The sequence below is a fragment of the Protopterus annectens genome, chromosome 11.part0 (genome assembly GCF_019279795.1).
Source record: "Protopterus annectens isolate FY-2018-M chromosome 11.part0, PAN1.0, whole genome shotgun sequence".
NCBI lineage: Eukaryota > Metazoa > Chordata > Ceratodontiformes > Protopteridae > Protopterus > Protopterus annectens.
Window position 1 is genome coordinate 811,862,384 of NC_056745.1, and position 25,292 is coordinate 811,887,675.

Consider the following 25,292-nt stretch of genomic DNA (forward strand, 5'->3'; position numbering starts at 1 on the left):
TGTATGTGTAATGCCCAACTTAGACAGAACTGTTTTGTTAAGTGATGTGTTCAGATTCAAACCATGTACCATGACTACATGTGGTAAGAGACTAAGTCCTCCACACCATCTGATAGACCTATTTGTCTCTAGTTTTGTAGAACATCTCTGATATTGCCTCAAATTTGTGACCTTTCCTTGAGCAAGTCTGGGCCAGACTCATCAATTGTCCCTAGGACAATTCTTTGGATGTTGGTTGACAGTATGTTTATTATTTAGGTGTGAATAAATGTGATAGTAAGAAGTCTATGAGTTCAATGTTATTATTTTAACTAGGAATGCATTTTAATTTAGCATTATTGCAGGCAGTTTGTCTAGCACTTAGTGCAGATGACTAAGGCCATGAAACATTAAGACGCTGCTTTCTGTCATGCCTGGTTTGATTCCCTCAGCCTTTATTTGTTTTCTGTGTGACTCTACCAAGTTAAGTCACAAAACAGTACTCCTGGGTTACTCCTGAAAAGCGACAGTATCCTGTGGGCTGTCCCAGATGTGTCTGAGAGGCTGTATTATACATTGGTCTTTTGAATTAGTACACCCTTCACTATTTGATATTTGAGTATGAACGCCAGCATGACTCTTGTACTTTAATGGGTTACCAAATGTATTTTCATTACATCTGAGTTTGAAGGGAAGGTAAGTTTACTGTCTCTCATGTTAAGTCTGTTTTCAATGTGAGAGTGTTTTGCTTTGTTTAGAAAATGTCTGTCAGTGTTTTTTCTGTAACATTTGAAATAAAAGTTTTGAATGAAATCTAAGTCTCTGTGATAATTGTAAGTCTATATACACTGACAGGGTGTTTATAGTAATTGGGAAAGACAGGCAAGTAATAATGTTATGGCTGGCGAGGGGCCTGATTTATTAACCTGCATAGGTCCCCATTTGTCCAGGATCATATCTGTTTACTCTGGAGGTGTATGTTGCAACAGTATAGCATTATTAGCCATTCAAGAGGGTCAAACTTGTACTGAATAATGTTAGAAGGGGATAGCAACAGAGAGTACATGGGGAGGTCAAAATGGGATGTTGGTGACCTGCAAGCATGTAAAACCCCCTAAAAAAGTATGGTATATGCAGTAATATTTCTGATTTTTGTATAACTTGTGGGTTGTTGAACAAAAGATGCTGTAGCCTTTATATTATTTGTAATTGTTTTGTTTTATTCATTGCACTAAAGAATGAAGTAATCCATTAACAGGTCTGGATTGTATAATACAACCTAACCATGTTGCATTTTTGCATTATATTTTTGCAAAATCTTCATTACAGCCTCCAGAAAATTCGAAGAGGTTGACATTTGTCAGTTCATAGTTTACATTATTTGGAGTGATGACTGGAACAGTCTGATCTTCAGCATTCTTTATATAGCTGTTGCATATTACTGTGATATAGTCTTTTCTCCAAGACTGGATTGTAAAGGATTTCTGCATTTAGTTAAAAACTATTACCCTGGCACTTACTGCAGAGGACTAAAGCTCCAACTTGTTAATGAACTGCTTCTTGTGGCAATGGTGCAGACTGTGAGTCTTTCCACTTTCATTTGCCTATTGAGTGACTTTGAGCAAGTCACTTAACTAGACAGTGCTTTGGTGCAATTCAGAACCTGGGCTAGGCTCTTTAACTTCTCAAAAGTCAAAGTCAAAAGTAACTTTATTGTCATTCAGACCATACACAAGTGTACAGCTGAATGAAATTTCATTTCTCCAACTCAAGTACAACAAAAGCACACCAACACAGAATAAAAGTACAACAACATTTACAACAATAGTGACCAAGTCCAACAGTAGGCACAGAAGCAACCATTTAGCATTTGATGTCATGGACTACAGCAATCCACTATGTCCCCGCTGCCACCATCAATCTCTCCACATCAGCAAATGTCACCAACTCCATCTCTGACATTCTGACAGTCATCAGCAGCCTCTAGACCCAATTCAGATCCTTCTGACCCAGCAAAAAACAACAATGAACTTCCAAAACATAAGCCGGCAGCCAAGAGTCTGAATCCAGTGTTCTGCACTCTGTACCTCACTCAACTCGCCACTGAAGGCCCAATCTTCCATTTTCAGTTATGATTTCAGTCCAACAACCCCAATAATAAAAGCAAAGTAACACGGACAGCACAAACACCATGGCAAACATTTGACCAGGCCAAAACCCATCCCCTGTTGTATAGCTGATCTACTTAGGAAATGTTATGGCAATATCGCCAACACACCATTTTTAATGCAATATTGTCAATGTATTCTTGCAGTGCAGCAGACACAAAATTTGTTGGTGAAGCACTGAAATACAAAATTGTTTGCAGGAAGCAACCTCTGCATTAGTAATCATTGTTTATAACGTGCAATTATTCGGATGACTTTTACTTCTACATGTTATCAGGTGGTTACTATTTCTAATGTCATCATAAATGCTCTTCTGTTTAAACTGTGCTACACCCAACTGGATCTTAATGGTATGATGCTAGTGATCTTTATACAATTTCATATAGTTCATATATATATTGTAAATGTAATTTATTTTTTATACCAATAAGGGGTGAACACTGTCAGCGAAGTGACTATTACTGCTGATGGGGTGGTGAGCTCTCAATACCTTATGCTCTTATATGATCATTTTTAATGTGTTTTAATCTGGCTTTGCAGGGCTAGTGTCTGATTCTGGGAGTATGTGTGTGTGTGTGTGTGTGTGTGTGTGTGTGTGTGTGTGAATTAAGTAGGAATAATTTGACTACTATGTTTGTGTGCAACAAATTTGAAATATGTGACTTTAGTCATTATTATTGCAAAATTTTTGACACAGATATCTGAGGAGGATGCAATCAACAATGTAGCTATAATTTCTGGGTTTGGGGGATGTCTATAGATAAAAAACGACTGACCCTTCTGAACTGGAATTTCAAAATTCACTGATTTGTCTTGCAAGACTAATTTGCGTGAAGCAAACTGTAATTCCCTACTGTATCCACTATTCTCACAATCAGATATGATGTGTACATGATTTAGTGGCTATAATTGTTGAGTACAGATATTTGTGGGTTTTAACCACATCAGTTTGAGTGGCCTTTTGTGGTTGAAATGTTCTGAAATAGGTACTTTTGTCATTATTGGTTTATACATTTTGTTTCAATGCTTACTGAAAAAAATGTTCAAAACTACTTCATGCTAACAAATGCTGCTGTATTAAACAAGAAATATAATTTAAAACAATGAGGGAGGTGAATCAAAGAACACATGCATTTCCGCTTGGTCCTAAAAATGTGTGCGGGGGGACCATGGTTTAAAAACAGCCGCTGAGGACCAAGGTACACTTAATCCACCACTAGCCAGATGCATTTTGCAATTAATGTGTGCTTCAATGTGTTTTCAATGAATGTGTGCTTCAATGCATTTTTCAATGAATACATGTGAGTTTCAGGGCGAGGAGAAGATTACTATTGCTCACTCTAAGTCTTCTTTCCATGTACATTTGTTTGCTTAGCAAATGGTCATCAGTGTTTGTGCTATAAAATTTGAAATAAAAGTTTTAAATTAAATCCAACAATTTGCAATCATTGTCAAAGTAAAGAATAGAACAGTTTGCACACTGACAGGCTTGAATAGTATTTATTTTAACTGGTGAGAGAGATCCAAGTAATGTGACACTGGAATGGCTGTAGGAGACAGGGGCCCCTGGTCTATTACCCTGCCAATGGGCCCCATATGATCATGATTTAGCTCTGACTAGACTGCTTACAAAACTTTGACAATACTTTTTTAGCTTACCATTTACCAAAAGTATGATTTTGTAAATGGTGAACTGAAAAATCTATAAAAACAGAAATTAATCTTTTTTTGTGGAGGGGGCAAGAATCCTGCACATCCACCAAAATTATATATGCCAACTCCACGGTCGCACATGAGTGAAGAAAAGGGGTAAACCCAAAAAGCATACCACCAGTTTGCGCAATACATTACAGGGTGATGAAACTAACCAAAATAAAATATCCTTGCACTAAAGGTTCACAATAGCAGTGATGACATCTGTGATGTCCCAACTTTGTGTCGGTAATCAAGGAGCCTGAATCCCCCCCACTGACACTGTACAGGGATGTTCACTTAGAACAAAAATGGATGCACCCAGTATTTAAAGATGCAGCTCTCTGCATCAAGCACATTTTCCCTTAAGAGCACACAGGAAACACACTCAGCCTGGGGTCTGAGTTTCTCTCTTTGTCTCTCCCCAGGTCCCCATTTAGGCTCCCCATTGGCACAGCTGCTGAGCAAAGTCCTCAGATGAGCATCCAAGCCAAGTCCTCCAGCACCCTCTCTGTGAAACCAGTGCTTTGTGTCCCTGCTCCAAGTAGCTGACACACACACACACACACACACACACACACACACACACACACACACACACACACACACACACACACACATACACACACACACTGTGAGATTTGATTTTCACACACACACACACACACACACACACACACACACATACACACACACACGCACACACACACACACACACACACACACACACACATGCGCACACACACACACACACACACACACACACACACACACACACACACACACACACACACACACACACACACCTGGGAAAGGTTGGCAGAGATTTACCTGCTGTGCCCCCTTCCGCCTAGACTATAAGATAGTTATCACTGCTACCAGTTACTACAAAGCCAGCTACCTAATATTCTTGCAAGGGTACCCAATTATACTGAGTAAAATTAATATTAATACAAATGGTAATGTTGACCAAACAGCCAGGCTTCAAGAGTGGTCACAGTGTCACCAATAGGTATAAGTAGTCTCAAAAGTTAAAACATTCTCCAAAGGACCAGCTGCAATGAAACGTTTAAATATATATAATAATAAATAATAAAAGAACATGGAAATATTAAATATCTATTTACAGTAAACACCAGAATTTCAATCACAGGAAATATTAAAAATCACACAGATGATTAAATTCACACAGATACAGAGAAACAGTACTTAATTAATCTCACTATATTTTCCTGACTAAGCTAAAGAATTATTATGCCATGGTCACTTACTAGTGCATGGCAAGATGAAGTGGGTGAGAGATTCTTCTTTGTCAGGTTCCAAGAAACAGACTGCCATAAGACTTCTGTCTCACCTAATATTAAAACATTATTTATGTACAGAATGACATTACATACATCTGATCATCTGACTTCTGGTTGCAATGCAACCCCTCCATTGCTAGAAATTGCCAGGATTTAGTAGCACCTACATGTCAATACACACACGAGTATTTCTCAGATCTGGTGCAGCTTCTGGAAGTCAAAAAACTATTACAAACTTCTACTACTCCTACAGAGACTAACAAATCATGCTTCTTGCAGACATTGTGTCTCTGGTTTCATTCAAAACTGTGAGATAACACATCTACAGCCTAGGCCCAGTAATTTAATTTTCTTACTATTTCTCAAAGTCAGGTGGATTGAGATTAATCTCTTCTCTTCTCTTCCAGTATCATGTGTTAAAATATACAGTACATTTAAACAGATACAATAATGCATGTACATTTCTTTTCTGCCCAACAGGGCACATTGTTGATACATTTTTAACACATGCACCTATAGAAATCAGTTTGATATACACATGATATATAATTCTTTACAAAATTCAAGGTAGCTGTGGTGGCACATGTTACACATCTACTGCCTTACTTCTCCTGGCATGGCTGGCAATACATCACATCATCACAACATCATATAAGTTTAGTTCACTTAGTAATGCTTGCACCATTAAAATTGGTAAAACTTTGAGAAGAAGGCTAAATCTGAGGAAAATGAAAATGTGCCAATTAGCAATTGAAATGAATGCTTATTACATCTCTAATAACAATGGACTGAACTGTGAGATTAGTTGATTAGTTGTAAGCCAGTTTGAGGGAATCAATGTGTTTTTTTTTTTGTGTAATTTCATAAAAGAGTTGCTCCCAAGTTTCAACATGCAGAGTATGGCTATACAAGAAAGCTATAAATTTTGGCTAAAAAATAGCACAGAGTTGTTATAAAGGTGAAGTCATTTAGTTTAGTTGAAAACTCAGACTTTTTGAACTTCAGTTATAAGTGTACAAAGAAATGCTAATGCAAAGTTTCTAAATCATCATTATCTGTCATTCTAAGACAGGAAATGGTGATCTAGGCTATATGATACAAATGTAGGACTACTCAAAATAAAGAGAGATGAAATGGATAAGTGTATGGTTTGATGACCTGTCCTCTTTATGGAGGTCACATGTACTTTATCTATGAACAAACTCCATAGAAGGCTGTTGCTACACCCATAGCCTAGAAGACTGGTTGAAGGGATTGATAAACCGCAGCTGAATCATATAAAAGGGTAGTTTCACCAGAGGAAAATGCAACATTTCATCAGCTTTCACCAAACTCACAGGAAGGTAATGAGTTCTGATATGGCAGGAACAAATACACTCCTAATTATTTTTTCACATCTCAACACATACAGTTATAATAATGAAGGAATAAGTTTTAAAGATGGCTTAGTTACAGAATCATGACATTTAAAATAAAGAGCTGTCTAACCTTAAATATCCAAAGGCATACTTTCCTACTTATAACATGGATACATTTAGCTCAGATTTGTGATCAAGTAAGGAGAGTCAGGTAATGCTCAACATTTAAAGTTATTGCCACTTTCTTATGCTTTATTTTTTTAAATAGATCTGCATAGATGATGATTGTGGGAATACTTTTTAACTAGACTAAAACATGGGATCATATCTTAAGGTACAGCAAATGCTATAGATTCTGGACAATCAGCTTTTTTGCAATATCATTGTTTTACTTACTAGCGAGACTTTCATGGCGCAGCTATTTGAATAAGCCATAATGGTTCCAGTGATACAGTGCTGTATTATATCCATGACAGAGAGAAGAGAAAAAGAGGGACAGAAGTCTAACTCAGAAACAGATGGAAACGCAAGCCTGAATACCGTTATGTGTTACTATTGTGATACAATTGCTTGTAAATGTCCATCAAATTTTGTTAACTTTTGTGTGTTGCTAAAGAATTTAGCTAAAATAGAATGTTGGATATGAAAACTGTCTAGAAGGTGGTCAGATTGTTTCTCTCTGAAGCTGCCTGCTGCCCTGGCAACAGTCCATGGCCAAGCTGCTACTGCAATGAGGCTAGTTCCTTTCTGTTTACATTAGTTTGCATTACATCTCCCTGACAGGTTTATAATTGGTGGTGCAGGACTGGACAAATGAATTATATTGTACTGATGTTCAGATTAACATCTCTCCCTAGATTCACAAACTAGAAAGATAGGATTAACAATATTCTGTCAGTGAAAACCCTAAGTGAATACTGATCAGCCAGAAGCTGCTTCTACAAGGTTTTATTATATGATACTGTCAAGCAGAAGTCATTCTTGTATAGTGTACTTTGTAATTATACACAAACTTTAAGGTGTTGTGGTAATTTTCTTTGACTGTAGTAAGCAATTGTATTTTCCAGTGATTTGAAAAAAATACTTCTGCTCTTCTTTCTTAGAATATTTATATTCATTAGAAGAAACACTGCCTTCTGTGTTCTTACCAGAGTCTCTTGCCAGAAATAACAGTGTACTGTTTAAGTTTGCCTTAAATAATATTATAAAATAATTGCCAAGGACTTTGCAAAGCACAGCATTTTATATCTATATGGTTTGGCTATTGACTCAGTGATTTCTGAAATACTGATCAGATACAATCACACCAGATGCCACAGGTATTTCTTTTAATGTGGCCTTTAAAATGCTATTAAAAGTGTAAACGTTGAATGAATTCTCCCTCAAATCTCATGGAATGACTCTGGTTGTGTTTAGTAACCTCTATTAGCCTAGTTACAACACTGACATCCCATCATGATACAAAATCCATCATTTTCTTTATAATTACATTTTCAGTTCATGTTCCACTTATCCTTATCCTGAAATATTTTAATATATTTCTGCATCTCAGGTTGTTTACATTTGTAGTAATATTGTTGGAAATTCCTAGTTAATGTTGTACTACATATTATCTAAATCCAAATTGTATATCTATAGGGGTCTATATTAGAACATCGACTTTTTAAAATGTTGAATGTTCTAATATCGACCCCTATTCAGTGAATGTTGACAATATCGAACATGCAGAACAGCGAATTTTTTTCCAGGAAAATAATTTGTTGTTCCGACACACATACACGCAACACAAACACACCAAACAAACAGCAATCCACACACATGCACTTAAAATCCTACATCTAACCCTACACTAAACTGTACACACACCACTAGCTATCCACTTACCTTAATTCAAACCCTAACCCTAAGGTCCGTCACTATCACCTCACCCACGTCCTAACCCTAACTCACCTACCCTGCCCTAACCCTCACATCCACACAATCGCACACTTACCTGATCCTGACCCATAACTTTCCACCACAGTGCTGAACATAGTGAAGCCACAGGCATGGCCAAATGAATTCCTTCCCTAGGAAGAAATTCGGTGTTCCGCAGCTTCGCTATTTTCAGCGTTCAGTGAATAAGGGTCGATATTAGAACATTTAAAGTTGTGAAACTTTGATGTTCTAATATAGTCCCATCTATAGTCAGTATGACATTTTTCTAAATATAAGCTCTATTTCTGTCTAAATCAAAACTGCATGTTTATATTCAGTAGACCACTTTATAGGTTCATAGGTAGGTACTAGGCTATCGGCCCTGGGGCCTATACATGCCCAGCCAAAAAGGTACCCTGGCTTTTGCCACTCAAGAAAATTATTTTCCTGTGCCACTCTATACATATTGCATTTTATTTTTGTTGCCTCTGATTTGGGTTGTGGCTGAAATTTATCATTGGACTAGTTCATTTACAAAGTTAACAAATGTAAACAAATACATGAATAAATAAATTATGCTCAGTAAAGAAAATAGAAAAAAAAAACTGTACTAAAATAAATGCAGGACTGTTTTCTATCACTGAAGTTATTGATAATAAACTAACAATTATGGAATTCTGTTCTGTTGTTTTGTACTTTTATTCAGTAGGAATTAAAAATGAGACTTATGTTTTTTTTAGATTGTGCATTTGTATATCTGAAAGTTCATGTAATAACCATCAGTTAGTTTGACTTGCTACCAGTGTTATGTACAATACTGTCTAAAACATTGAGTACATAAGCAATCTCATGTATATGTCATTTTAAAGAGTTTGCCTGTTCTATTATGCATTAGAAAATATCTGTCTATTTATTTATTTATTTATTTATTTTATTTATTTAGCATTTGTTGACCGTGAAAGTTTGACTAGGACAGAGCCTATTTTCACCAGAGGCCCGGGGAGAAACTTTCTAGAATCATGTCTTTGAAATGTGGGAGGAAACCGGAGCACCCAGAGGAAACCCATGCAAATGCAGGGAGGACATGCTCACTCCACACAGAAGGCACCCCAGCCATAAGATTTATGTAATATACTTACTAAAGGACTATTTGCCCAATGCCACTGGAGGTATCATTTCATACGACAGCAAGTAAGAAGCGTGGAGCTGAAACAAGCAAAGTTTCACCAGATCTCCTAACAAATATATGCAGAGTAAGCTTTGTGTGAAATGTTGAATCAGAAAGAAATTTCTTACAAATGTCAGCTAACTGCACAATGGTAGATCACTGAAAAAGTAACATCAGCCTTATGACAAAGTTATTGATATAACTTTATCCATTCACATTTAGTCTTTGCAAGAAGAAGAAAACTATCAGATCCTCATATTTTTATTTATATTACTTTAATAAGTGAAAGCATGCAAGAATTTATTTCAGAGCACGAAGCTGTTAAACATAAAGTCTCAATGTTGCTGGCATGGATCAAGTTGGCAACCACTGAAGCAGTCATGAGATGGAATTGCATAGATCCTAATAGATAAACTACCACAATAACAGTGTAGGATAAAGTTACATTTTATCAGTACCTGCTTTATGTGAATATCAGCCATATATCGGTATCTGCATGTTGGTATGTCACTACTGGTTGCTGTGGTACATGAATTTCTGATTACATTTTACAATGTCATGGTTGTTTTGGAGGGCTGTATTTATGTGTAGGTTACAATTCAGTAATATTTGGCAAATTAAATATGCTGTTGTAATGATAACTATTGGCCTACACTGGAGCTGAACTGCAGCAATAATTATTAAAGATGTCAATAATTCATTTTTAGTGCCCAGTTCTACTAAACCATGTAATTAATACCACACTTAGGCAGAAATGTGTGCAATTTCCTTGACAGGAAAATATATTATCCATCATCAGTAAACACGTGAAAGTTCTAACTTTGAATGCACTGAAAGATTACCTTCATAATCTGTATGTGTCAGCTACCTAATTCATTCTCATTTTACTGAACAAGGGACCTTTAACCATGACTTCTGAAGTTCAGTTCTAGTGAAAGCCAAAATTCAGCATTGATAAATGCATGGTCATTTGGCAAGTGAACTTTTAAGAATGTTACTCCTGTTTACTGCAGTTTCCACACCATTTATGGGCAGTTCTATACTGCTGTTAATGGGTGTGGAAGAAGGTGTTTTGTGTTACACATTAGAACAATTTGAAATATGTTACTAACAATTTTTGCTGCTTTTCGGTATTCTCTGCAGAATCAGGTCATTGGTACAATGATTTACAGTATTTTCACTTTAAGTATAACTATCTTATATGGTATTGTACAACTAAATGGCATCAACTTTTTTCATCAAGAGTATACAAATTCATGAAATATTGCTGCACACACTGTGGAGGCATTATACTTAACAATATATATATATATATATATATATATATATATATATATATATGTGTGTGTGTGTGTGTGTGTGTGTGTGTGTGTGTGTGCATACGTGTATATATTATATATGTGTGTGCATAGCACTTACTTTTCTCCAAGATTCTGTAACATCACAGCCTATCTTAATGTAAGGTACAGCCAGCCAATTATATACAGGGTACTTGCATCTTACACATATTAATTTATTTTACATTATTTTTTTTTTTATCTTAAATTATAGTTTTGGCATACTCAGTTTATTGTTGCAGTACACATTTTCATTATGTATGGTAAATTAAAACTAGATAAAAATGTATGTATTATATTCATTCAAGTATGCATAAAGTCTAAACATTATAGATTTTTGCATGACATTAATATTAAGACATAATCTAACCAGAGTTCTTGCAAATATATATTATAGCAATAACCCATGGCTGGGTGTGGGTAATGATGGATTTACCCATGGTTGGTGTGGTTTGATCACGAGGGTGAAGCCTGAGTGACCAAACAAAGCCAACCGTGGGTAAATCCAGCATTACCCACACCCAGCCGTGGGTTATTGCTATTATACAATGGTGTTTGTTTTGTGTTGTGTTATGTTTGTGTTCCTGTTTTTTAGGTTTTTGTTTGCTTTAGTTTGTATTCTTGCACTTTGTATGAGATAAAATAGTCCATAGTTTTAGTTAATGCTTATTGTTTATTTTATTTGTCTTTTTATTTAAATACAAGTTATTATTAATTTTTCAAGAGTTGGAAATAATTATATAAGTAAATATTGTTTGTAAAGGTTTTGGTATGTCTTGATGTTGTGGTTTCTTTTATATTTCTATATTGCTTCTGACTTGATTGTTATCTATGTTCAGATGTTGTCTTGAGTTTCTGTTGATGTAGTACCTGTAATGAGCAATTGTGTTTATAGTTAGTTTTATGTATGTATATATGTATATATATATATATATATATATATATATATATATATATATATATAAGCAAATATATGGTTTTAATTATATATAAGTATACATTTACTTACTTATTTTGTTGGGTTTCATTGTTGTAGATGTTTATTATTCCATAGTTTATTATTTGTTGTTTGTCTTGTGTTTTTTTCTGATTCATTTTCCAGGTATGGGTGTTTTGTGTTATGGAGTTTTATTTTTTTTTCTTGGTCTGTTGTCTGTTGTATTATTGATATTATCTTCGTTTATTGGATTTTTTGGTGTTTCTTGTGTTCCATTCCTGATTGTGAGAGTAGTGTAACAGCTGTTGCTCTTAAAGAGTGGTTTGTGTATTTTTTTGATAGGTTTGCTAGTTTGTAGATTTCTGGTAACATTTTTGAAAGATAGTTTATTCCCACGGATTGTGTTGTGTACCATGTTTCCATTTTATCAAGTACATGTTGTGGATTTTTTTTGGGTGGAGAAACAGTTCTTTTGTATTAGGTGGTCTTTTTTGTAGGTATTTTTGGAAACTTTTTACAGGACATAAAGGGTCTGTGCAGTTTTCAAACATGAATCCTCTTAGTAAATGTTTCGTGACATTATAATGTTCTCTGTGGTTTTTCGTAAGTTTGTTAAAATTTTTTGTTACATATTCTGTGCCATCTTTATTGTAAAACTGTCTTCTGTGAGGTATCGTACTCCTTCATTCCTACATCGTGCGAAGTGTAGCTGTATGCCAAACCAGACTTTTCTTACAAGTCCATATGCTGTATTTGGGGAAATTATTTGGTTGTTTCTCAGTTGTGTTATTTCTTGTATTGTTAATGGGTGATGCTGTTCTGCTGTATCTTTTCCTTGTCTTCTGTAATTTGTAATTATTGATTTAAATACATTATTTGCATTTGTTAGATATATATCTGTAATTATGTTAATCTTTCTGTTTAATGGTGAGTTGTTTTTATATCTGTTGAGTCCTGCATGTAGGGATACAAATGCACTTATTATATATTATTTCCCTTTTCTGTTTCATACTGTAGCGTAGAATTCTCTAAGTATTGTGTTTAAGTTTTCTGCTGTATTAGTTTGGAAGTATATGCTGTAGTTTTTCTGTTTTTGCCAGTTTTGAAAAATGTTTATAGCCCACTGTGTTTGTTTTCTTGTACTTGCTTCTTTTTCTAGTTCTAGTGTTGATATTTCTTCAGGTGTTTTTTCTGCATGTCTTTTATTAGGTTTCTGTGTGGTATAGGTTTGAATTTTTGTTTACCTTTCTGGAGTTTATGATTTCTCATGTTGTTGTGTTGGGACGTGTTACCTTGTAGTACTTCCTGTTCTTGTACTTGTAGAACTTTCTTGCTTGTTGACTGTTTCATCATGGCTTCTGGTATGCTGTTAAATATTTCTTCAACTTCTGTATCACTTGTTAAATCGAAGTTTACTTCCATTTTGTTTTTTTATTTTATTTCTGTGGTATGTTCTTTTGGTGGTTTTTGTGTCTCTCTATATAGTGTTTCTGTTTAAGAAGGCTTGTGCATGTCTGTGAAGGGATGTAAGTCAATAGGGGAGTGTGGTGTTTGGTGTTTTTTTTTACTTGCAATATAGCGTTTATAGTAGTAGAAGATTTTCTATGTGTATTGTGGTGTTTTTACAGGGTTTATGTTGGTTTTTAAGGGTGCAGTAGGTTAGGAAGCTGGGACAGCACTTTTCTGTTATGTGCCAGTGGAAATACAAGCTTAAGTATAACATTGTTCATGTTGGTTGCATAACAGAAAAGTATCATCATATTGTGAAGCAGAACTGTAGCATAGCTGGGGTGAGAGAGGCAGCTGCTTAGGGAGAAAGGTTTATGCAGTATTTTTGTGGGGTTTTTTTTGTTTTTTCATATTGCAGTATTGCTTTAGTTCTTAAACATGAAATAAGTCTTAGAAATGATAAAGTGGTGGCAGAGCTAGAGTTATAAAATAGAAGACAAGGGTAGTTGAAGATGAAGGAGTATAACAAAAGTGGGGGAAGAGTGAGTTACAGTACAGGTAGGAAGAAGATATGGAAGGAGTTGAGCAGTGATGAAGCTGAAGAGGAGTGATGTACTAGTCTGGTTCAGCATATTTGCAGATCCAGGAGATGAGAAAGTGAGACTTTATATGTTGTTTGAATGACTTTAGCGAACAGTCCTGTCTTACTGTTAGGAGGATGGACTTCTTGTTTTTTGACACTTTATGGGAGTAGAAGGAACAGCTTGCAGAGTTATTATATATGTAGCAGGTCTTTGTCATAAGTGTGAGGGCTTCTGGGAGGATTGTATGGTTGTACAAGGTTGACCAGAAATGGACAGTCATGTGACTTATTAGATTGTGAATAACAGGGATTAAGAGACCAGCTGATATAATGGTTAAGGTCTTTGCCTCCCATGCACAAGGTACAACATTTGATCCTGACCTCCAGCCAATACCTGTATGGAGTTTGCATATTCTCCCTGTGCCTCTGTTGGAATCCTCCTACCTTCCAAAAACATACTGAGGGTTTATATCTAAAACAAACCCAAGAATGCCATTGTGGGCAGCAGGTCAGACTGTAGATGGTGCCCTATAGGGGTAAGAGTTGTATAGACCAACTGCTTTTGACATTTACTGTGGTATGCAGTGTGACACCCGTGCACTGGCCCAGCAATCAAGGAGCCTCAATCCTCACCACTAACACCAGTGAGGGGCATCCATATAGGGAAAGGATAATAAATACACACACAGTAAAGTACAAGTTCCCTTAAGAGCACACAAAGATCACAGTCAGTCTGGGGCTGCTTGCTGCCTTTCTCTCCAGGTCCCCAATAAGACTCCCCACTGGCACAGCTAAAGGGTATAGGATATAGGGTATAGGGTATAGCTATAGGCTATCTCAGCCTAGTGAGCAAGCTAAAACCTCCAGCACCCTCTCTGTCCAGTCAGTGCTTCGTGTCCCTGCCCAAGTAGCTGACACACACACACTTTGAGATAAGAGTTTATACAACCACACAGACACTCTTGGGGAAGGCTGGCACAGGTTCTCCAGCTATGCCCCTTTTACCCAGACTATATGGTAGAAATCACTGCCACCAGCCAGCTAATATTTATCAGCTACTCAAAGGTCCTTATGAAGGGTGTCCAATTATTACTGTGCAATATTATTATCCAAATGGTATATGCAACCAGTCAAGACTTGGAGTGACTTAGTACAGTATCACTATATGCATGCAATGTACTCTTTGAGCTTAAATTATCTCCGCACAAAACAGCCACAGTTGAAAGGTTTAAAAATATTTAATAATAAATAATAAAAACACAAGACAATACTTCTTACTACAGAGTGCTAATCAAGAGTTCAGAGATCACAGAGAAATACTTAAAATAATTCAGTAGAATGTTCTGACATCAAAGAAAAACACTTAGTCTAACCTTCCTAATTCCTAGCTATTTCTAAGAGAAAACACAGTTCTAAAATAAATATACATAGCAAGACAGTACTGGTGATGTTGGATGTTCTCAAGCCAAATGCTCTCATGCCCTCATTCTTTCTGTCCTTAAATTGCTAACACAGTATTGATTCATTTCAGATTGCATCATTTCTTTCTGGTTCCCAGACTAACAGATTCTCAGAGGTTAATAGCCCTTGATCTTGCAGCTGGTCAGGAAGCCAGAACAATAAAATAATTTATACATGCAAATTCTAGCAATTAACTCTGGTCTCAAGACAATAGCCAGAATTCCTTCATCCAGACATATCGGCTCCAAGTTTTGACATCAAAGAATTGACTTATTAACTTTGTTACAGCAGAGTGCACTGTTGTCACATTTTTGCAGTTCTACATTTAACACCATTTTTTCCCATTTAAGAGAATAAGCCTATGGCTTATATTAATATTTACAAATGAGGGAATTATCTACAAAATTCTATCTGGCTAGGCTGGCAGCTTCACCTATCTTCACATGCAGTATCTTCAAGACAGCAGACTAGGGATCACAGACTGTGTGCCATGGCAGGGCTAACCACTCAATGGTGTAAAAATATGGCTGCAGGGTTTTTGGTCATGTTTACAATGTTGTCACGAAATGGGCATGGTATTTGCCTTGATAAGTGGGTTGAGGATGCCGGCCCACTCCCACTTACAGCAGTCTGTGGCCACTATAAATCCCTGAGTCAGTAAGCTACTGGCTGGCCAGTGTCCAGTTGCCTAGCTTGGGTAACAATGGATAGCTCTGTTGAGCAAAAGCTGGATGTAAAACCAATCAACCTGCCAAACATGAACTAAGACTGCTGCACTCAATGTATGTTCACACAAGTTGTAAGTGGATTACATGATGGTAAGGAGGAAGTTGGTCATCCTATGTTTCCAGGAGACAAGGTGGAAGGGCAGTGCAGCAAAGACACTTGGTTTGGTATCCAGAGTCTACTACTCAGAAGAAGAACAGGTTAAAAATGGTGTGGGGATTGTGCTGAAGGAAAGACATCAGAAGAGAGTGAGGGATTTCATCAAAGTTAGTGACAGACTCTTGGCAATCAGACTCCAGTATAATGATATGCAGTATTGATAATCTCAGTCTATGCCTCACAGCAGGGTTGTGATAAGGAGGAAAAGAGTGCATTCAGACAGCAGTTGCAGGACCTAAGTGATAAAGCAGGACATCATGTTGGTATTGATAATGGGAGACCTGAATGTACAAAACAGAACATTCATAACAGGAGGACAGACAAAACAGGATTTGAGGGTTGCCTGGGTCCACATGGATGGGGTAACAAAAATAAGGAAGGAGAGGTAATTCTAGACTTCTGTTTGGCCAATGGCTTGATGTAGACTTCCTCTTAGTAAGGAAAGGGAAGGGGGTAAGAATCACCTGGCCAACAGCATAAACCACTGGTTGCCACAATCATCTGCAAGCAGCAGTCAGAGAAGACTCTAAGATTAACAGGCTAAAGACCTGGAAGTCTGGGAAGAAAGCATAGCAGTTCACTGTATTGCTCAGGGCTCTAGCACCTCAACAAGAATAGGAAATAGGTGGAGCTGAAGAAGAATGGCAGCCCCTCAAAACAGGATTTGTGAGGACTACAGCACAAATATGCAGCCAAGCTAGGTTTGGAAAATAAGTACATGAGGAAAGCTGGTGGAGAATGCAGAAGTCCAGAAAGTCTTCAAAAGAAAGATGGAGTGCAAGAAATCGTAGGATATAGAAAAGATGGACTGGACAAGAAAGGAATATTGGTTGGCAAACAATGAAGCTAAGAAAGGAATAGCAAAATTTGAGGCATCAGAGACACTCTACCAACTTCTGCAAAGTGACTCAGCAGATGACACAATGAAACTCCATCAGGTTGCAAGGGAAAGACAGAAAGATAAAGAAGATAATCAGACACCCTTTATAAGGGATGCCAGCAACAACCTGCTCACCAGTCCACAGGGCATCAAAGACAGATAGGAGTACTTCCAGTAGCTTCTGAATGAAGAAAACTGCACATAAACTGTATTTCCCAGGATACAGCCTATGATGAAAGAAGGAGAAGAGGAGACTACCATAGAAGATGATAGAACAGAACTAAGAAGTCAGGAAAAGCAGCAAGCTCAGATGAGATCACAGCAGATATGATCAAGATGTTGGGTGAGATAGGGAAGAAATGGCTCCTGATGGTACACATAGCAGTATGGAGAGATAAACATGCATCCCAGAGGCTGGATAATAAGTATGTTAATGCCAGAGGTCAAGAACAAAGGAGACGTTCATAACTATGGGCAATATGGAGGTATTAAACTCGTATCGCACTGCATGAAAGTTATGGAGAGGGTGACTGACAAATGAAAATGCAGAGTAATAGAAAGTATGATGGGAGATGAGCAGTTTGGATTCAGATCAGGATGCAGCACAACTAACTCAATGCTTGCAGTGTGACAGAGAGTTGAAAAGAAGATAGAGATGAGTTAAGATTCTAACTGGGTATTCCTAGACTTGCAGAAAGCATATGACAAGGTCCCATGAAAGCTGATTTGGGTAGTCCTGTTGTGGTTTGAAGTCTCAAAAACTTTTTTGTAGAATTAGTGCAGGCTATGTACAAGGATCCAATGACTCAAGTAGAAACAGTGTTCAGACTCACAGAGGGGTTTCTAGTCAGAGTGGTTATGCATCAGGTTTCAACTCTGAAGTCACCGCTGTTCATACTGGTGATTGACTACATTAGTTAACAGATCAGAAAATAAACAAAGTTGCTGTATGCCGATGATGTGGCATTATAGACTCTAAGCAAGAGCTTCAGCAAAGGATAGGAGAATGGAATGCAAAACTGGAGGCACATGGGATGAAACTGAGTACAGATAAGACAGTTGTAATAATAGCAAATGATGAAATCTGAAGAAGATGAGAACTGAGATAGAAGGAAAGATAACAGAACAGGTTAACAGCTTTAAGTATCTGGGAGGGCTGGATGAGGAGAAGGGAAGTCTGAATAAGGATGTCAAGGCTAGAATCAGACAGGCTGCAGTGAACTGGCACATAGTGCCATGTGTAGTGTATGACAGAAGAATGCCAAAGAAGTTGAAAAGTAAGGTGTACAAAACAGTGGTGCAACCAGTACTAGTGTATGGTACCAAATCCTGGCAGCAAAGGCAGAGCAGTTGAAGAAGCAAGAGGTGATGGAGATGAAGTGCTTGAGATGGATGTAGAATGCACACTGTGGTATAGACAAAGAAATAAGGATATCAGAGAAGAAGTTATAGTTGCTCCAATTGCAGCAACGGTAACAGATAACAGATTATGGTGGTTGGGGTACATGTAGAATAGCAAGAGATTGTGTGAGAGAAGATCTGCAGCAGTCAGGCATGAGTGTTGAAGAAGGTAGGAGAGTGGCATTGAATAGAGAGAGATGGTGACAGTTGACACAATACCATGACCCAGTGTAGAAAATGAGAAAAAGGGGGTTGATGATGATGATGAACAGGGAGTAGTAAGTATATCAGTTGGTGAGGTTGTTCAAGCTTCTGGAAGTGAATGAGGGCCAAACAATGATCTGATCTATGGAGGGGTTTAGCTGAAAATTTTGCAACATTGTTGTAGAAGTGCTCAAGTTTGTTTAGTGGAGTTAGCTGGAAGATTGTCAGAATTTGTGCTGAGTAATGACATCTTGCACTGCATGCTGAATGTTGAAGTCCAACTTTAGGTCTTCGTCTATGTAAACTTTTAGTAGTTCTGTTTGTATGACAAGTTCTATTTTAGCATTGTTGGAAGAAGTAATGGTGAAGGAGGCTTTCTTAACTGAGAGGTGTTTGGGAGTGAAAATAATTAGCTTAGTCAGAATACAGGAATAGTTGGGAGATAATCAGTTTTCTATAGACGTGAAATGAGTCCGTTTTTGTAGGGAATTGAGGTTGTTTACTGAGCAGATGATGGTAGAATTGCCTGCACACTGTATTAATGTAGCATTCTTACTGGCCAGATCAAGGTCATTAACAAAGATGCTGAACAGGATAGACCCCAGTATGGATCCTTGTGGGACCCCAACTGCAACATGGATAAAAGGTGAGATGTCAGTGAGACATTTTACTGCCTGGAGTCTGTGAGATAGCTAACTAGAAAACAAGGATAGAAAGCTATTGTCAAGGCTTAGACTGGAGAGTTTTTATAAGAGTATAGGATGGAAGTCAGTGCTGAAAGCCTTGGATAGATCAAGAAAGACAGCAGACACAATTTTGCCATCATTTCTCTTTGTAAACAGTGTGACGCCCATGCACTGGCCCAGTAATCAAGGAGCCTCAATCCTCACCACTAATACCATTGAGGGTCTTCCACATTGGGAAGGATAACAAATACACACACTGTAAAGTACAATTTCCCTTAACAGTACACAGAGATCACAGTCAGTCTGGGGATGATTTCTCTCTTTCTCTCCAGAACCCCAGTAAGACTCCCCAGTGGCATAGCTATAGGGTCCAGATCTCAGCCTAGTAGTCAAGCTAAAACCTCCAGCACCCTCTCTGTCCAACCAGTGCTTCGTGTCCCTGCCCAAGTAGCTGACACACACACACACACACACACACACACACACACACACACACACACACACACACACACACACACACACTTTAAGATATGAGCTATTTACAAGCACACAGACACTCCTGGGGAAGGCTGGCACAGGTTTTCCAAATATGACCCGTCCTGACAGTCTATAAGGTAGTACCGGCTGCCATCAACCACTAATATCAGCTACTAAAAAGGCCCTTACCAAAGGGTGTCCAATTATTAGTGTGTAATATTATTATCCAAATAGTAAGTGTGATTGAACAGCAAGGCTATTGGAGTGGCTTTGTACAGTATCACTATATACATGCAATGTACTCTAGACCTTAAATTATCTCTACACAAAACAGCCACAGTTGAAAGGTTTAAAAATATTTAATAATAAATAATAAAAAAAACACAAGACAATACTTCTTACTACACAGTGCTGGTCAATAGTTCAGAGATCACAGGAAAATGCTTAAAATAATACAGTAGAATAGTTCTATCAATACAGAAAAACAGCTAGACTAAACTTACTATTTTCTATCTATATCCAAGAGCAATCACAGTTCTAAATAAATGTACAATAAAGCAAAGTAGAGCACTGGTGAGTTGTTGTCAGCTTTAGACAAAATCCAAAATACTCTCTCTCTGTTTCTGAGAAAGTCCTTTAAATTGATAATACATCCTGCTGACTCATTTTAGATTACATCATTCTTAGCAATTCTCTGGTTTCCCAGGATAGCAGAAACTCAGAGCTTAACATAGTTTTGATCTTGCACCTGGTCAGGAAACCACAGTAATTAAAGACATTATATATATAAAATCTAGTAATTAACTCTGGCCTCAAAACAATAGAAATAATCTGCTGCTTTAGACACAATGGCTCTGAGTTTGAGATCAGTCAAACAAGGCTTGACTTATCAGCTTTCTTCCAGCAGAGTGCACTGTTGTTACATGTCTGACATTCAACATTTAACAGCATTTTCTTCCATTTAAGAGAACAAGCCTGTGGCTTATATTAATATTTACAAATGACAGAATAATCTATAAAATTCTAGCTAGTTAGGCTGGCAGCCTTTCCATATCTTCACATTCACCCCCCCCCCCCCGAGAACTCAAGCTAGTTTTTCAAGTGTTCCCTTGTGAAACATTGCTCGAGAGGGTTAGGTCTATCTGAATATATCTTACCCCATTCCTTGTCTTGAGAGCCAATCTGCAGTGGCATTGCTACTCCCACTAAGGTGCTGCACTGACATATCATATGCTTGCAACCCTAGTCTCCATCTTAGCAACTTGGCATTTTGCTGGCTGGCTCTGTTTAACCATGTTAGGGGACTGTGATCTGTCACTACATTGAAATTTCTTCCATACAGATAAAGCTGAAGTTTCTGCAGTGCTCACACTATGGCTAGAAATTCCTTGTCTACAGCTGCATAGCATTCCTCCCTGGGTTGGAGACTATGACTGAGATAAACCACTGGGTGCTCTATTCCCTCTGAAGAAATCTGGCTAAGTACAGCCCCCACCCTATGGTTCGAAGCATACACCTGCACAACAAAATTTTTGCTGCAATCTGGTCTGGCTAACACAGGGGGTCCTCCCAAAGCTTTTGTAAGCTTCTGGAATGCCTGCACACATGCTGTGGTGCATGCTACCTTATCTGGCCTATTCTTTTTTGTCAGGTCAGAGGGGAGCAGCTATGGTACTATAACTGGGGATGAACTTTCTGTAGTAAGCTGCTGACCCTAAGAATGCCCTCACCTGCTTTTTGATAACAGGTACAGGCCATGCCTGAATGGCTTCCACATTGGCAGGTTCTGGCCTGATTTTACCACTCCCCACTCTATGTCCCAGGTAGGAGACCTCAGTCATACCCATCTGACATTTGCTCTGCTTAATGGTCATCCCTGCCCTCTGTAGTCTGCCCAGGACCTCCCTGACATGTTGAAGTTGCTCTTGCCAGGAATGGCTGTAGATGGCAATATCATCTTGGTAAGCAAGGGAAAACCCTCCTGCTCCTGCTAGGATATGATCTACCAGCCTCTGGAAAGTCGCTAGAGCATTTTTCATGTCCCGATACTCCTGTAACATTGCTCGGATTTCTCGAACCTGGGTAGGTGATAGCTGCTGGGACATTGCTACCCCATCCACTGAGGTGTCAGTCTGAGCCTCACTGAGGAGATTAGTCACCAGATCTCCCTCAGACTCCTCCTGCAATCCACTGCAAATGCTCAGCACAAGGGCCTCCCTATCATGGTAAGGTTTCATCATGTTAACATGGTACGATTTGTGCCCTTGCCTCCTGCATAGCAATTCTACCATGTAGTTGACATTACTTACCTTTCATACCACCTTATAGGGTCCCCCCAAGCTGCTTGCAGCTTGTTGTGTCTGACAGGAATGAGAACCATTGCCTGCTGTCCTACAGCATACTCTCTAGCTTGAGCATTCAAGTCATACCATACCTTTTTCTGATGTTGGGCTTCTTCCAGGTTCTACTGGGCCAAGCCCATGAGTTCTGTGAGCCTTGTCCTGATGTTTAGGACATATGCTACAACAGATTCCTTGTGAGATTCACACTCACCTTCCCACTCATCATGAATTAAATCTAGAGGTCCCCTCACCCTATGCCCATACAGCAACTCAAAGGGTGAAAACTTGTGGATTCCTAGGGAACCTCTTTGTAAGCAAACAACAGATGGGGCAAATATTTGTCCCACTCCCTCTTAAACTGGCCAGCAAAATGACCGTAGCATGGACTTGATTGTAGAATTTAACCTCTCAACCAGACCATTAGTCTGGGGATGGTAGGGGTGGTCTTCAGGTGCTTCACCCCACAGTACTTCCACAGACAAGCCAGCTGGCACCTCTCTCAGTCAGTATTTTTTTTGGGAAACCTACCCTGCTGAAAATCTCTAACAAAGCATTTTCCACCTTTTCTGCCTTGATGGAGGACAAAGCCAGTGCCTCAGGGTATCTTGTAGCATAATATACTACCACTAGGATATACTTTTTCCCTGTGGAACTTGGGGTACTCAGAGGCCCCACAATATCCATAGCTACCCTCTGAAATGGCTCCTCAGTCACAGGCAAAGGCATCAAATGAGCTCTCACTTTCTCTCCTGCCTTGCCCACCTTTTGGCACTGCTCACAGGTCCTGCAGTACCCTGTTACATCTCTGGAAATTCCAGGCCAATAGTAGCTCTGCATAATACGTCTCTTTGTACGTTTTATGACCATATGATCTCCAAAGTGAATATCATGGGCTATGGCTAGAAGTGCCAGATAGTAGTCTCTAGGTCCTACCAACTTCTGTATTCTCTCAACTTATAGCCCTCCCTCAGGGGTCCACTCTCTATACAGTAACCTTTTGTCCCAGTATACAGATTATCCCTTCCCTTGAGAATTAGGTGCCTCACTAGCTACCTGCCTCAGGCCTTGCAATGTAGGGTCTGAGAGCTGAGCCTGTCTCACCACTCACTTTGTAACCCTTCCCAGCTCCCCTTCCACAGGAAGTCTGGCATCCTCTGACAGCAGTGCCTCACTGTCAGCCTGGGTACTACTATTCACCTCTACCTTTACAGTCACTGTCTCCAAGGGAACATCAGTACTCACAAACAGCTGTGGCTCACCTTCAGTCTCACTGCTACAGAGTAGCTCCCTCCCTGAAGTAACTGCGTCACCAGTCCTGGGTGCAACTATGTGGTCTGTCTGGTTCTCCCCCAGGCTACCAAACCCACATGCTTATCTCAAAACCTGACTGCATGTAACTGCATAAACACATGGTACTGCATCATCAAAATCCTTCACTAGCAGGACATCTGCAGGATGGTAGTTCGGTACCCCTGTTGGCTCAAGACAACCTACTATTGGCATTTTGTCTTTCCCACTTAGTGTCTCTCTCACCTTTTGTCCCCCCCCTTGCCTCCATGGACATCTGTATGCCACATGTTCCCACTGGTTGCATTCAACACATTTAACAGTAGGTCATGGATGTATACCAGGACTAGTGGCTTCCCCTACTACTGGCAGATTCTGTTGGGGAAGTCTGGGCTGCCCACCATGGGCTCCTTTAGATCCATGAGCAGTACTGGAGGTCCCTTTCATGTGCAGGGATGCCCTGTTTGCTAGGTATAGGTCTCCCTTCTTCCCCAACTCATCTGAAGTAGTACATTGTCTATCAGCTAACCAGATCCTCATGTCCTCAGGCAATGTGCCAAGGGCTTGTTCCCTCACCAAAATGTCTGCCAGCCCTTCAAAAGTGGTGACCTGACATCCACTCATCCACCTATGAAAATAAGTGCTCAATTCAGCAACATATTCACACACATTTTCATCTGCCTTGCGTCTATGCTCATGAAACTATTTCCTATAAGTTTCAGGTGTTAGCTTAAAAAATTCTAACTGACAATTCTTAGCAGCAGTATAATCAAAAAAATTCATGATCAGAAAGTTTAGACAACACAGTTAAAGCTTTACCATGGAGTAAGGGTACCAGGAACCATACCCAGAGCCTTTGGTTAACATGATACTGTTTATATACCCTCTCAAACATATGAATGAAACTATCAAAATTATCCCTCTCTGTCAACTGCAGTAGGAATTTACTGACCTTTTGTGCATCTGGGGTCCAGTTACTCCTTCCCCATTACCTCTATGTCTCTGGCGAAGAGTCAGCATCTCCTTTTTGTGCAGCCTCTGCCTTTCCTTCTCGTCAGCTTCCAGGCATAGCAGTTTCTCCTTCTCCTCAGCATGTAGACATCTCAGTCTCTCTGCTACTTCTGTTTCCAAATTCCTGGCCTCCAACTCAAATCTCTTTAGCTTCAGATGGATTTTAAGTCCTCTGCAGAAAGGTTGAGCTGTCCATTCTCTGAGTGTTGTACATATCCATGGTCAGTTTGATCACCCTCCTGATTGCTGTTTTCTGATGCAACTGTGACCAAAGTTGCAATCATGTCTGCCTTAGTCAGGTTTCCATGCGCCAGTCCCTTAACCTGGCACATCTCAGCCAACTGGCTCCTTGACAGCTTGCCATACTCCTCTGCTGACATGCTTGCCTGATCTCCCTGACTAACTAAGCTAACAAATGAAATAAAACAATTGTGATCTGAACTCTGAATATTCACTGCATGGCTGATTTAGAGTACAAAAACACCTTCAGTGATCACTGTACACAAGCTACAGGAATTCACTATCCACACCACTAAAAGCCAATTGCCAAACAATTAATATGCGATGCCCATGCACTGGCCCAGTAATCAAGGAGCCTCAATCCTCACCATTAACACCAGTGAGGGGCGTCCACACTGAGAAGGATAACAAATACAAACACAGTAAAATACAGTTTCCCTTAAGAGCACACAGAGATTACAGTCACTCTGGGCTGGTTTCTTCCTTTCTCTCCATATCCCCAATAAGACTCCCCACTGGCATAGCT